General features: G+C 44.1%; 1 protein-coding gene across 1 annotated transcript in view; it reads left to right on the top strand.

Annotated features, from left to right (window-relative positions):
- The window catches only part of GCC2 (GRIP and coiled-coil domain containing 2), a 673733-nt gene that overhangs the window by 360943 nt on the left and 297297 nt on the right, over window positions 1–15493 (top strand). The gene's annotated exons all lie outside the window — the stretch shown is intronic.

The following is a 15493-nucleotide window of genomic DNA, read 5'->3' as shown; positions in this document are numbered from 1 at the left end:
CAAATATCCCAGTATAGTATTTATGTAGAGTTCCAGCCCACGCTGAGGAAAGATATGGTGAACTGAACCAGCGTGATTCAATAGCAAATAAATTTTTATCAGGAACAACCACACCAAATGTCTTGGGTTCATGTTCTAAGAGCTGCCTAACAATTTAGATAGCAAGCACATAATCACATAATGACTCCCTTTGTGACTATGATAGAAACTGGACACATGGGCAGTATTGATCAGAATACAGGCAATAGGTCTAGAGTTTACGACTAGACAAAACTTGCTTTTCTTCCTTTATAAACTAATTTTTTACTTTAATTGTAAAAATACATCCCATTCTTATATTCTCTATAAATTTCAGCCACAGAAAATATTTCTAGACTCCTCTTTTACAAAACTCTGCTATGTCCTTTTAAACAATGCTAAAAGTACCATGAAGAAGAATTAATGATTTAATTCAATCTTAAAATATCTTTGGTCCAGCTGCATAAAATAAACATGATGAAGATGACCCTCCATGTATCCTAGATAATCTTGTGTTCTGATCACTTATTACATACTTAGAGAGAGAGAGAGACTCCTAAATATACCACAGTCATAGAAGATCAAATTGTAAATGTTCAATTTACTTTGGAACCCTTCACGTAGAAGAAAATGAAAAGCAGCAATGGGAAGTTAGACTCATAAAATTTTAGAGTGAGAATTGCAAGAGTCAGAAAGATCACATCATTCAACAATCTTACTTTTCAGATGAGAAGACTAAGAACCAGGGAGAGAGGGATGGCCCCCACAAACAGGTCATGCAGACACACTTAAATCGGGATCCCCCAGCCCCTGGCTAGCTCCCCACACACTGCAGGAGTCACACAGATTGTGAAAGTCTTCTCTGCAGACTTCATCTTGCACTCACTCACTTCCTCTTAGCACTTGGAACTGCTTGGGTGTTCTATGGATTCTTTCTGATTACATAAGAAATTCCAAAACTTTTCTAATGACCTACTTAGAAAAACAACAAAGCCTGATGGGAATCCACTTAGAAAGGCAGCTCTTCCAAGAGAGGGTCTCTGCATCAGAGCGTCTTGGAGATGTCTGTGAGCAGGAGGGAGCCCCCAGCAGAAACTGCCCTTCCCCAAAGCTGAGTAAAGCCCAGTTCTGCCCTCCACCCCTGTCGAGGCTTCTGGGATTTCTTTGGCTTGTAGGTACCAGGCAGATACCTCCTGCATCCTGCCCAATCTCACCACATCTCCCACAGGGCCTGCCCTCAGTGGTGTGGACCGAGCTCCCTATGCAGCCCCAAAGGCTATGTTCTACTGCTCTTTTCCTCATTTTACCCTTAATAATCTAGTGAGGGTTTTGTTGTTAAGGGAACTTCAAAACATCTGAGGCAAATTTTACTCCAAATAAACTCAAGTATGGGGAATTCCAGGAAACAAATGACAGAGAGGAGGGTTAGGGACTGGAATGAAAATCCTTAACCCTTTCTAGGTGTTGTTAAAATGATCACCTGGGAGGCCATCGGACCTGAGTGCCTCAAGTGTCCCGGGTTCTTATGGAAGCAAAGCAAGACCCAACTCAGTTTCACTGAGAATTCAACCAGTCAGAAACCACCAGTCAATCTCAGACTAGGGACTTTTCAATTATTGCTCCACTTTGACCAATTAAACATTTCCCCTACCCTGCTTCCCATTCACTCTATAAAAGTCTCCCCACATGCTCCTTCAAAGGAGGCCTGAATCATTCTGGCTTGGAGTGCCAGATTCATGAATCATTGCCTGCTCAGATAAACTCTTCAAAATGTTAACCGGTCAGAGTTTACCTCTTAACAGCTCCTATTCTATTTTTTTCCAGCTTGGTAGAATTAGAGTTCATACTTGAGGAGTCTAATGATCAGTCTTCTCCAAAGAGGTTTTCCATCAGTAGAAGACCCTCCCAGCCGTTCTCCGTTATCAGTGCCCTTTCTCTCTCTACATTCGTGGATTGTTGGTCTAGGCTCACAGAGGTTGATCTAGGCCACAGAGGTGTCCTGTGGGCCAAAAATTCCAGCCATTTAGTATGGCTGGGAGCTATGAATAAACTGTTTTTATACTTTTAAACAGTTGTTATAAAAACAACAGAAATTACAAAGAAGAATATGTGACCCACAAAGCCTAAAATATTTGCTATCTGATCCTTTACAGAAACTATTTTCTGACCCCTAGTCTAGGAGAACCCCCCAGCAGGCCCGTTCTGTACACAGAGGCCCTGGATGACCATCAACTCAGCCCTGCTGTAGGCACCACAGCCATGCAGGCACCACTGCTGCACACCTGCTCCATGGAGAGAGGGCAGAGGAGGAGAGAAGGGAACAAAAATTGAGTAAAGCCAAATTTGGTTTTACAAATGAATAAATATTAACAAACACCCTAGGCCCAGCCGTGGCTGGAACAGAGCATGCTGCAAGACCACCATGAATGGCTGGCACAAACATCCAAGCCCTGGAGTCCTCTCTTCCCTCACAGCCTGCCCTGTCAGCAGTGCTTTCTCCAGTATGTACATCTGGGCTCTCTCAGCACATGGTAATGTCTTGCCTCTCACTGGGTGCTTCAGAATCCCTCCTCAGGAAGAAGAGGCAGTGCTCCCCAGAGATCTCTTTTCATCAAGGAGGGCTAAGCATTGGGCTGAAGGCAGCAGGAATCAGGGACCCTCCGATGGGTCTAAGACAATCAGGGGTCCTCAGCTGTCTGCAGGCCACCCTGGAGTGCTGTGTCTTTGTTGGCAATGTGGACTGTTTCCAGCAGAGTTGTCTCCTTCAGGGTCATCACTCTTGTCAGTCTCTGGGCACCATCTTCCACCCAGGGGGCACACTGGGAGAGTAGAAGTGAAGTGGTCGCCCCTCCTCGGTGGTGCCGCTTCTCTTCCTTCTCGCCCTCCACCCAGCCAGCCCTGGCCCATGATCAGTCTCTGCATTTCAGTGACTCCCAAGCACGCTGTGGCTTCCACTTTCCTCAGTCTGAAGCCTCTTCATGAGAACAATCAACCATTCATGTTCCATCTTCACCATAAGCCAAGCAAGCAAGAGAGCCCTTGCCTTTCATGAGATTCTTGGCAGTCCTCTGGGAAATCTCCCTCCCCACACAGCCTCTCTGCATGTGCCCAGGGCGACCACATCTTCTTGGGGACACACTCACATGGCCAGGTCCTGGAATTGTCTTACATTGGCAGCTGGTTCTTGGAAACCCCATGGAATGTGTCACACCAACGTCCTCCAAACTCTACCAAGCAGAACTCAGGGATTTTAGCACTTTCTGTAAATCTCTATCTGCCTTGGTTGACCATCCCTGAATTGACTCATCTGCGCCTTAACTGGGGTTAAGTGAGGAAGGCCCAGTCAGAGCAGAATGGTTTGAGTTCAGACAAACAGAAGATGTGTCCGAGCTACCCCAGCTGACAAAGGCAGCCAGCCTCAGTCGGCTCAAGCTGAGTTTGTGGGTTGGCTTGCACTGGGTCTTATGTGGATGAATGAGAAGGCTCCTGAAGATCCGTATTTGTGAATACAGGTGTCCTGGGTGAGGATCGCATGGGAGTCCCAGAAATCCAGAGGTCATCAGACCCTCCCAGCCTTCTTCCCAAAGAGTTCTGAGGAGCACTCCCAACAGCGGGAGCCTGTGCATGGTAAAGGGCCTGCCTCCCTTTGAAACTTGTAGGGGAAGTACGCCCAGCTCTCCAAGCCAAGAGAGGTCGCAGGCCACCACAGCTCTCATCCTCCCGAGGCAGGAGTTTTTCCTCCACCCACCTTCCCATCTGGAAGCAGTGTACATGTTATGGTCCCAGGAATAAGCAGGTGGGTATAGATGGGACCAGTGGTTTTGTGGGCCACGATGGCAAGGACCATAAAGTAAGTGCAGGTGCAGTTTTCACATGGTGACCTGAACATGGCCTCCAGCCAGAAGGTGAGGATCAAGAAGGGTTATGCTTGGCTGATGGACAGCTCTCCACAGGTTAGGTCATCCCCAGTGTGCAGCTGGATTGCTGTGGGCTTGTGGGTCATCAGGCCTCCAGGAGCAGTCATTAGTGATGTCCACTCACAGAGTTCAGCCCTAGGTGAAAAGTTTAGCAGAAAAAGGTGGACTAACTGACTAGGGTTTGGTCTACCCCTAGGTTTAAAACTCTAGAGTCCAGCATGTCCCTAACCAGAAGGCCACTGGCTGCCCCCCTAAGCTCCAAACTGATGGAGAACATCCCCGACCACCACCAGTACCAATCATGGAAATTAGTGAACAATACAGGTGCAGGGAGAGGCAGACCAGGCTGGCTTCTGACACAAGACTCAGTGTAGAATCAGCTGCAACAGCCAAATAAAAGTTCAGATGCCCTCCCCAGCAACTCATGTGGACATGAGCCTAAGAAACTAGCACAAAATATCTCCAGTCATGCCCCTTGAGGTCCCAGAGAGCTGGAATTTGAGGGAATGTCAGGTCACACCCTGGTTGTCATCAAGCAGGAAACTGCAATCAGTCACAGCACTTTGGCATAACTGCACGCCGGGCTTAATGTCCAAAAGCTGTTTGCACAGGCAAAGCCTTAGGAGCATCCTGCTAGGGGCTGGTGTGCCAGGCAGACATCATTGTGAAATCCCACAGTGTGCAAGCAACCTGTGCCATCCTGTATTTGGGTTTGGGTTGCCAGAAGCAGATCCTGGTATGAGGGTTTCTGTGCAAGTGATTTATTTAAAAAGTCTTCCTAGGAGAGAATTATCAGGGTGTTGTGAGGCAGGCTGGAGAGGAAGTAGCCAAGCAAGGGTATGGACTTAGCACAGTCCAAGGTGCAGCGTGATCCTCAGGGGGGCAGTGCAAGGATTGTCCTTACTTGAGGAAGGGAACTGGGCTTTCCTGGGGCATCTCACAGTCACTCCCTTTGAGATGCCCCAGAGCAATGTCAGCTCCCAGACCTGTGTTCTCTGAGCCTGTGCTCTCTAAGCCTCTGGGCAAAGCCACTCAGTCCCCAAGGTCCAGGCTCATAGAAGAAAGAGTAGGGGGTGAGGCGAGGACTGGTGGTGGGGATCCGAGGGCATCTGGGCGGAGCACTAGGAACTCAGCTTCATTACGAGGGAGCATCAGTGAGGATGAACCCACTTCTGAATCCCACATGAGAAATCCAGCACTGTGTGAGTGCCACCGAGAACCTTGAGCTCTGTATGGTTGAAAAGCTTCCTTCTGAAGCTGGAGCTGAGTAGTCGCTGAATACAGGGTGCACATGGGGGTTGAGGATGGCGATTAACTACAGTGGTGGCACATGTGGGATTGACTGATCTGCCAGGTCAGCATTGATCTGTGAGCTCTGCCCTGGTCTTTGCCAGCCAAGCTGCGGGCCTTCAGCCTTAAGGGGAAGTCCCCCTTCTTATCCCACCACACCCTGCTGCCCTGATACGGAGTGTGGCTACCTAGCTAGGAAACACCTAGAATGTGAGATGCAACATCCTAGCCCCTTTCCACAGGGCAGGGGGTACAGGTCCAAGCCAGGGAGGTCCTAGGACAGGGTGTTTCCCACTCAGGGCAGCAGGCCCTCCTGTAATTGAGAGACCTGGAGTCGGAGTCGAAAGTCACAGAAACGAAGATGGAACCTGAGACCAGGAAGCTGGAAAAGATACTCTGGGGAGGGCTCGAGGCATGTCTCATGATTCAAACACAACACTGAAGGCACAGGGGATGCAAAAGAAACAGGAGGAACGGGGAAAGTAAACAACCAGAAAGGATCCCTGGGAAAATGCCTGACTGCTGGGCTATGATGATGACAAAACTCATAGACAGACTTGCTCCACTTAAACTAAAGGGACAAAATAATGGTTTGTTTTTTGAGTATATTAAATGGATCTTTACTTAATTTATGAAAGAAAGCTGAAAATATAAAACTGCTATACTTTTCCAGTGATGTTGAATATTATAATGAAATCTCTGATTGTGATATATCGATGATAGATAGATGATAGAGATAGAGATAGAGATAGAGATAGAGATAGAGATAGAGATAGAGATAGAGATAGAGATAGAGATAGAGATAGATATATACAGACAGAGGAAGAACTGGTTTTCAGTGTATTTAGCTATGTGAGTACACCTTGATGCCCGCACGCCATGGGATTTCACAGAGATGTCTGCCTGGCAATCAGCCCCCAGCAGGATGCTGCTGTCTTCCAAGGCTTTGCCTTGGCAAGAAGGCTTTGGACATTCAACCCGGTGTGCGATTATGCCAAAGTCAATCTAAAGCTGAAAAACTACTTGGAAATAATAAAGCAATCTGAACACCAGGCTTTACATAGTGTGCCTGTGAAGGTCTGTGATTAAAAGCCTTGAATTTCACCCTCGTTTCTGGAATGTTGTCATAAATGTTAGTCGACAATCTATAGAACTGGAAGTCTTTCATTTCTCAGGCACAGGGACCTGACTCATGCTTCTCAAGCACACTTATACCTCTGTCAACCCATCCAAGGGCATCTCACTTTAAATATTTTTCTGATTAAGAGATGGGGGTTCAGGCTGGGTGCAGTGGCTCATGCCTGTAATCCTAGCACTTTGGGAGGCCGAGGCAAGCGGATCACTTGAGGCTAGGAGTTCAAGACCAGCAATGGCCAACATGGTGAAACCCTGTCTCTACTAAAAGAAAAATACAAAAATTAGCTGTCCTTGGTGGTGGGTACCTATAATCCCAGCTACTTGGGAGGCTGAGGCAAGACAATCGCTTGAACCTGGGAGGCAGAGGTTGCAGTGCGCCAAAATAGCACCATTGCGCTCCAGCCTGGGCGACAGAGCAAGATTCCATCTCAAAAAAGAGAGAGAGAGAGATGGAACATTATAAGCTTCCAGCTGAGTGGGAGATGGAAATAAGAAAACACTCTAAGGCTCCTAAGAGAGAGAGAGATGGAACATTATAAGCTTCCAGCTGAGTGGGAGATGGAAATAAGAAAACACTCTAAGGCTCCTTCCAACCTAGAGCCTATGAACTTGAAATTCAAATGTGAATAGATCATCTTCTCCCTTCAAAAGCTCCAAATGGCATCTCTATGTGATTTGCTCCCACATCTAATTCTCTAGTTCCAAATATTCTGCAGGATTATTATGTTTTCAACTGCCCAGTAGATCTTCCCATCTCCACAAGTAATATCCCTCCACAGTACCTCTGTGTTGGAAATGTTTAAAATGACCCTCCTCCTGCTGCTGCTTCTCCTCCTTAACCATTTATTCCTTGTAATTTCTGATTTCCAATTGCTGTTTATGAAAGCAGTATTTTATTGGGTATCTTTCCCCTTGATGTCCAGCAACTTAAATACTATGATATAAAAGTAATAATACTTAAGCATTATAATTTAAAATCAATACATCTTCTGTTACTTGATGGGGATAAGAGAAGGAAGAAAACAAAGACTTTGCTTAATATACACTTATATATACACATTCATAACAAAAAATACTCATGACAATTACAGCCCTCATTTCTGTAAATGGTCATGTGGTCATAGCTGATATTTATAACTACCTTCTTCCACTACCCATTCCATATTCCCATGCTTTCAATGAACACCTCAGCTAGTCATGCACCATTACCTGGTAAGGTTACCCAAGCCTTCATCCTGAAGGGTCTGGACCATAAGTATTCCTGCCCGAATTCAGCTGTAGTTTTCCACTGAACTTAATCACAAGGCATGGTATACAAACACTCAAAGTTATCTCCTGGATTCCAGACAACTCTTGCTTGTTTCTATTGTGGAGCATGGGGGCCATGGGCATTTGGGACACTTCTTTATGTAACTTACTTGTGCCTTTAGGGCCTGCTCAGGCCCAATCATATATACATCACTTCTATTTCATGGTGAGTTGCTGCTCTGCACGCCCAAGTTTATGACTTTGTGGATTAGATAATTCATGATGGGTATCTCAGGTCACGTGGTAACTTGGGGGGTCCATGGTTAAGCATTCAGTCTCTACCTCGGCCCAACAGCAGTCCAAGAGCTGTCGCTCAAAAGGAAAGTAGTTATCTGTGGAAGATAGCATTGGCTCACTCCAAAATCGTAAAGACCTGTGCTGTGATTCACCTGCCAAAGATTCCACACAGCATCCCTGTCTGCCACTGACACCTCAAGCACCATTGGATCTGCTTGGTCATGTGGCACGAATGGCAGAACAGCTTGTGCAGCAGCCTGGACCTATTGCAGAGATTTCTGCTCTTCCGGGTCCTTCTTATAATGAATTTTCAGACTGCTCAGCAAATGGGCCGATGTAAGACACACAAAGAGGAAGATGATACCTCCAAAATCCCAAGAGGCCTACTGAGCATTGTGCCTCATTTTTGGTACTGGAAGGGAAAAGATGCAAGAACTTACCCTTCACATGAGAAGGGATATTTCAACATGCCCCATACCACTGGACCCTTATAAATTTCATGGAGGCAGAAGGCCCCTGAATTTTAGTCAAATTTATTTCTTACCCTCTGACACTCAAATGCTGAACCAATAAGCCCAGAGTGGTTGCTACTTCTCGCTCACTAGGTCCAATCAGCATAATGTCATCAATAAACAGAACAGTGTAATATCTCATGGAAGAGAAAGGTGATCACATCTCTGTGAACTAAATTATAACATAGAGCTGGAGAATTGATAGAACCCCAAGGAACAATAGTGAGGCGTGGTGCTGGCCTTGCAGGTAAAAGCAAACTGCTTCTTGTGAGCGTTATGGACAGGCATGGAGAAAAATGAATTTACCAGATGAGTAGCTACATGTCAGTTCTCAGGGATGTGTTAATTTGCTCAAGCAATGAAACCACACCTGGGGTAGCAACTGTAATTAGCGTCACCATCTGGTTAAACTTATGATAATCCACTGTCATTCTTTAAGATCCATCTGTCCTCTGCATGGGCCAAACAGGAAAGTTCCATGGGGATGTGATGGGAGTCACCATCCTTGCATCTTTCAAATCCTTGATGGTGGCACTAATCTCTGCAGCCCCTCTAGAAATGTGGATTTGCTTTTGATTTACCATTTTCCTAGGTAAAGGCAGATCTAGTGGCTGCCACTTGGCTTTTTCCACCTTAATAGCCCTCACTCCACAAGTCAAGGGAATAATGTGATAATTCTGCCAGCTGCTGAATTGTGCATTTCAGAACTGGGGAAATACCCACAGGACGGGTTCAGGAACACACTGGACCCACTGTGAGAAGGACCTGAGCTGAATTCCATTGGTCGTCTGACCACCGTAAGCCCCTACTCTGACTGTGGTGGGCCACAGTGGAATTCTGGATCTCTGGAACTTAGTGTCAGTTCAGGGCCCATGTGTTTAATAGTGCCCCAAGAGTCTGATTATTTTCTTTCCTCAATGCATGTCACCCTGGTAAAAGATAATAAGTCCTTTGGAGGAAGGCTGGAAGAAAGATTATAAATGTTGGTGGTATACTGAGGCCCATCCTCAAAGAAAGCACAAACAAAATTTAAAAATAAGTAAATGGAGCTTCATCAAAATTACAGACTTTGGACTTCAAAAGATACTATCAAGAAAGTTTAAAAAAAAAAAAAAAACCTGTAGAATAGAAGAAAATATTCTTTAATCCTGTATCTGACAAGGGACTTCAGCCTAAACTATATAAAGAACTCTTACAACTCAAAATAAAAATGGACAAACCATCCAATTTTTAAATGGGCAAACTTTTATCAAGCCTTCATATTTATTTGGTTTATGAAAGAACACATATTGCAACATACAGAAGATCAGAGAAAGGAAAGGAGGAAGCAGAAGCTAGAAAAATCTAGATTGTCTTCATGAGCCAGATAGAGGATGGCAGAAGCTGGCCCAAGTCTGGAGCTGGCTGAAGATGATGCCAATCTCTTTGCAGCAAAGTCCCCGAAGCAGGTGGATTGTGTGGATGGATCTTTTCACTTTCTGCCTTGTCATTTAGTCTGACAACTGAGACTCAGATAAGAGCTGAGTAAAAGGTCTCAGTCAGGCCACATGAACCACCTCCACCTCCACTAATTCAAGGAACAGGAGGGGAAAAACCCATGCCCACCTGCGTAAATGCTGCTGCAGGTTTGATAGAAAATCATGCTCAGTCACCAGCTATAGGCAATACACATGTCTCTGGGAGCTCCACCCCCACACCTCCTCCACCAACTCTTCCATCTCCCCTGTCAATGTCTTCATTAGGAGCTTCAGTGACTTCAACTGCTCTCCACCAAGACCTCCCCCACCTCTGCCTCCACCTCCAACCACTGCCTTGGGAACTCCAGCAGTGCCAACTCCTTCAGCTCCTTTCCACATTTTCCCCAGCCCTCTTCACCCAGGTCCTCCTCCAGCTGCTCCTCTACACAGTCCTCTCTGTTAGGAGCTAGTGCTGCCCCAGTTCATCCATCCCACAAGACATCCAAGGCTACTTCCACCCCCACCCTACCTTCTCTGGCTCCACTTGGTATTCAGCCATCATCATCTGTCACAGTTGCAGTCCTGCTCATCCTCCCTCTGGCTACATCCAGCTTCACCTACTGCTGTCCCAAGTCCCCAAGCTCCATGAATGACTCCATCTCCTCCAACACAAGTTACTTCATGAGCCAAAGTGTCATCTTCCAGCCATACCTATAGTCTGGGTTGCCAAGAGTGTACTTCTGGAAGCAGTAAGAAAAGGTGTTCAGTTACACAAAGTAGAAGAGCAGGGTGAAAAGAAAGCTCACCATGAAGACATTGAAAATGATGTTGCCACCATCCTGTCTTGCCATACAGCTGTGGAATCTAGTGATTCAGGAAATGTTTCCAAATTTGATGAAGTAGACTGGTTGGAGAAAGAAATATGCATTGATAAATATTAAAAATTCAATGTAAGTGTCCTTTGTGGTGCTTGTTCTTTGAAAATGTTTGCTCATTCTAGGGTTTTATTTTGTTTTCCTTATGATAAATAACTTTTCCTGCATAAATTTTTATTTCTAAGAAAAATATTAGCATCTATTTCAAACTATATGCTTTACAGTGGTTCATTTTCTTCCCCTAATAAAATTCAATTTAGTCAGATAAACTACTAAGTGTTAAGCATGAACATCTGTTAGAGTAGCAGATTCAGTTTTTTGACACATTTTAATTGCGCACTTCGTGAATTTTAATTTAAAGAAAGCCACCGAGATTGAAATCTTGAGGGTGGCTATATCTGTTAATGAGTATTTGTCCATTTCATGATATTTTAAAAGAATAAACTGCCTTGATGACAGAATCATTCAAAAGGACATTTAACTTGTGTTGAACTCTCATAAAGGAATCTTGAATTTTTTTAACATAATTTTGTTTTAAATACTTAGCTCTTAGTTGAATGTTTTGTAGTACCCCCTTCCTCCTTATATACTGTGATGTTGCTAGCACATAAGAGTTAAAAATTTTCCACATTAAATGCTCTGGCTTAAACATACATGTAATTATATAACTGTTAAAAATGATTTTTGTAATGGGCAAAGGACTTGAATAGACATTTTTTCCAAAGAAGATACAAAAATAGCCAAAAGATACTTAGCTTAATGAGTCATTAAGGAAGACAAATTAAAACCACCATGAGATGCCATCTCCTACTCTTTGGGATGGCTATGATATAAAAGGAAGATGATAACAACAGTTGGTGGAGGATGTAGAGAAATTTTATCCCTCATACACTGGGGGTAGGAATGTAAAATGATGCAACTACTTGGGAAAATAGTCTGGCAGTTCCAGAAAAGGTTCAATAGAGTCACCATTTGACCCAGCAATTCCACTTCTAGGTATATACTCAAAAGAAATGAAAAGATCTGTCCACACAAAAACTTACACATGGATGTCTATAGTGGCATTACTCCCAAAGCTAAAAGAAGGAAACAACCCAAATGTCCATCAACTGATGGAAGGATACACAAAATGTAGCATATTCCTAGAACAGAATACTATTCAGCCATAAAACGGAATGAAGTGCGAGACAGGCTACAACACGGGTGAACCTTGAAAAGATAACGAAATTAAAATGCAAGATTGAGAATATTATGAAAGAAGCCTGTCATAAAAGGCCACATACTGTGTGATTCCATTTATGTGAGATGTGCAGACTAGGGAAACCTACAGGGATATAAAGTAGAATTGAGATTGTGAGGGCTGGGAGCAGGAGGTTGAAGGATGGCATCTAAAGAGTGCAGCATTTTGGGAGGGTGATGAAAATGTTCTAAAATTGATTGTGGCACAACTCTGAATATGCTAAAAAAAATACACTGAATTGTACGTTTTAGGTGAGTGGGTAAATTGTATAGTGTGTGAATTATATCTAAATAAAGTTGTTACAAAAAGAAAAAAAGATCAGCAATATGGGGCCTTCAGGATGACACTGGCAACTCACATGAGGAGAATGATCACAAAGAAGCCAGAGGTGCAGGGAGGAAAAAGTTTACTGAAAGTGACTTTTATGTCAAGTTCAAGAGTTTCCTCTTTATTCTATACAGCAGAGTGGGCAAGTCAAAGCTCACTGCCTGTTTTTGTAAATACAGTTTTATTGGAACACAGCCTCAACCATCTGTGTAATGTTGTCTGTGGCTGCTGTCACAAATCAGCGGCGGACTTGAGTAGCTGCAACCGACATCATGTGATTGGCAAAGCCTAAAGCAGTCACCACTTGGCCTCTTACAAAGAAAGCTTGCTGACCCCTGCTACGCACAGGGTGAAGCCTCTGGGATGTTTAGGAAGGTATCTCTGATGGCTACTTGGAGGGTGGTTTGATGGAGAACAAGGAGAGCACACTTGCTCCAGTACCGTATTCTTTCTTCTCACAGGCCCCCAAAACTTCGTCAGTCTCTTTCTCTTCCCCAGAGCCGTCAGCTCCTGCTGGAACCTCCTGCCTTTCTCTCTGCTGGGGACTCCACGAAGGGAAGCATGGCCCAGCATTCTACTTCCCCCTGCCCCTAAGACAGGGGGTTGCAGACTCTTTCATTTTGAGATTTTTGTGTCTCATCACTATAAGGAAATAAAGAGGGAAGTAGCAAAATCCACAAGTGCTAAATTCCATAAATCATATAAAGCTCTCATAAAGCTCTTATGTCTTTGTTTTCTCACTTCCTAACGCAGTGCCTGGTGATCAATGAATGGTGAACGAATGAATGAATGAGTGAATGAGTGAATGAATGAATGAATGGTGATCCTCACTAGTCTACTATGGAAATCTCAGTATCTCTGGATGCCTTCTCTTTTATTTCTGAGGGGAGAGTTCTTTGTGTCCTTCTGCGTGTTTTTATAGAATTCCTAGGCTCCCTCCAAGTTTCTGGCTTTCTGTAACAGTATCATGATGCCAGCATCAACATTTGAACTAGTAGCCAGTCCCATGAGAAGGAGATTTAAGGGCAGACCCCTTAAATCTCACAGGAACTGAGGAGAACACATGGCCCTCTCTCTGTAGCCTGATTTTCACAGAAGCTGTTCACTCAGTGATTTCCTCCCACTCTGGAGAATGAATTCACCCTGGGTGTGCTTATCCCCAGAGGACAAAAATCCAACTCTGATTTTGTACCTAGGTGTGGCCAATGCTATCAAAGGTAAACTCATTAATCAACATCCTGATAAGGTGATCCCAGAAAATGAGTTATTGGAGAAGAAAGCTGTAGCAACATAGGAGCTGCAGCTCTGCCAGGATGTGGCCACACACCTCAATGGTGGGGCCAATGGCAATCGGGCCTTCATGCTGCCAGTTAACCCTGAGTCAGGGTTCTCAGATAGCCCACAAGCAGGACCTGACTAATGGCCCTTTCAGCAAAACCAGGACCTGAACCCTAACTTCCTCACCTGATGATACACTACTTGTCCTTAAATGCCGAGTGTAAGTAATCAGAGAGACAGAGAGACAGACAGAGAGAGAATGTATTTGTAACTTTTCTTTTTTTGTTGTTTTGTTGGAAAAAAAAATATGCATTTTAATATATTCAATCAGATTACCAAAGGCCCTTCAAACTGTACCATTTTATCTCTTACTAATAGTATTCTTTGTATATACTTTAAGTTCTGGGGTACATGTGCAGAATGTGCAGGTTTGTTACATAGGTATACACGTGCCATGGTGGTTTGCTGCACCCATAAATGAGTCATCTACATTAGGTATTTCTCCTAATGTTATCTCTTCCCTAGCCGCCCACCCCCAAACAGGTCCTGGTGTGTGATGTTCACCTCCCTGTGCCATGTGTTCTCATTGTTCAACTCCCACTTATGAGCCTTTCTTTTAGTCCTTTAAAAGAAATGGATTAAAACATTAAATATAAAATATGCTATTAATTTGATAAGTGTGTGGAATTCTCAGCCCTTTAAAAGACAAGAACAAACTTCAGATGACCTTGACCTTGGCTAGTAAGAAAAATGTCTTCAAAAAGTGATACTGCTCCACACCTTCAACCATCAAATTACCCTTTACACTTGACATGTGAGACCCCAAGGATGAGCGAACTTCCACAGAGAAGAGAGTAAGTTATAACTGTTTTAAATATGTGGCCAGAGCACCCACAGGTATTTGAGGAGGGGACTCAGGGTTAAGCTCTGCCGTGAGAAAGTAGCTGAGGCCCTTTGCCTCCAGAAATGCAGCCTGGAGGCCCAGCCTTGAGAGAAATGACTCAGCAAGGAATACATCTCATGTTGGTGCCAATCCCACTACTCTGCATTCACCAGGAAACAAAGCTATAGCAGGTAGCCTTAAAATGGAGAGTGATGTGGTATTCAAAAGCCTCAATTAGAGAAGCAGCCTGCTGGGGTCCAAATCCGCACTCTGCAGCTGTAATCTGGAGCAAGGTATTTACCCCTCAGTGTCATCATGACAGGGAAATAATAATAGCAGCCATCCCACAGGGTTACTAGAGGTCTACCTGATGTAATAAAAATGTGAAATTCCCAGAATTGTGCCAGTTATATAGTAAGACATATTATATCATCATTAATATCATACAGAGATATTTTGACTTAAAGAAAAGCTTCTAAACAGTAAAAAGCAGAAGTTTGTTTACTGAAACATGGATACCTTGAAGAGCAATAACTATAGTGTCAAAATAACCCACTTGGATTGGCTGATATCTGTATCTGGTACATAAACGTACAGATAAAACACTGGACTTTATAAGCCCACTGTGTACTTGGATGGCCAAGAATTATAACAATTTCTGGAGAGAAGTATATTAGATTAGGAAGTCCTGGAAGAACTGATGCAGAAGAAATAGGCTCAGTCACCAAGACCCTGTCATTGGCCCCATGAGACTATTACAGTTCAGTGGGACAGTGAGCTACCTAATGTCACAGTCATCTACACTCTACCTGCTGAGAGGCTGCAACCCAGAGTCTGTGCCTGCTGAAGTTCTTTTCAGAAGTCAAAAATTCTGCCCCTTCAATTACTCTCTACAACCTGGTTCTGTTAATTGTCCCATGCCCTCTAAAGAACCAGTCTAAAACCCACCAGATTTATTTGGATATATCCTTCAGTTCTGCCCATCTTTTGGTTTTAGTTGCTGAGCTGGAAAGC

Source organism: Macaca thibetana, chromosome 13, assembly GCF_024542745.1.
Source record: "Macaca thibetana thibetana isolate TM-01 chromosome 13, ASM2454274v1, whole genome shotgun sequence".
Lineage (NCBI taxonomy): Eukaryota > Metazoa > Chordata > Mammalia > Primates > Cercopithecidae > Macaca > Macaca thibetana.
Note: the sequence above shows the minus strand (reverse complement) of the source record. Positions and strands in the feature narration are given on the sequence as shown.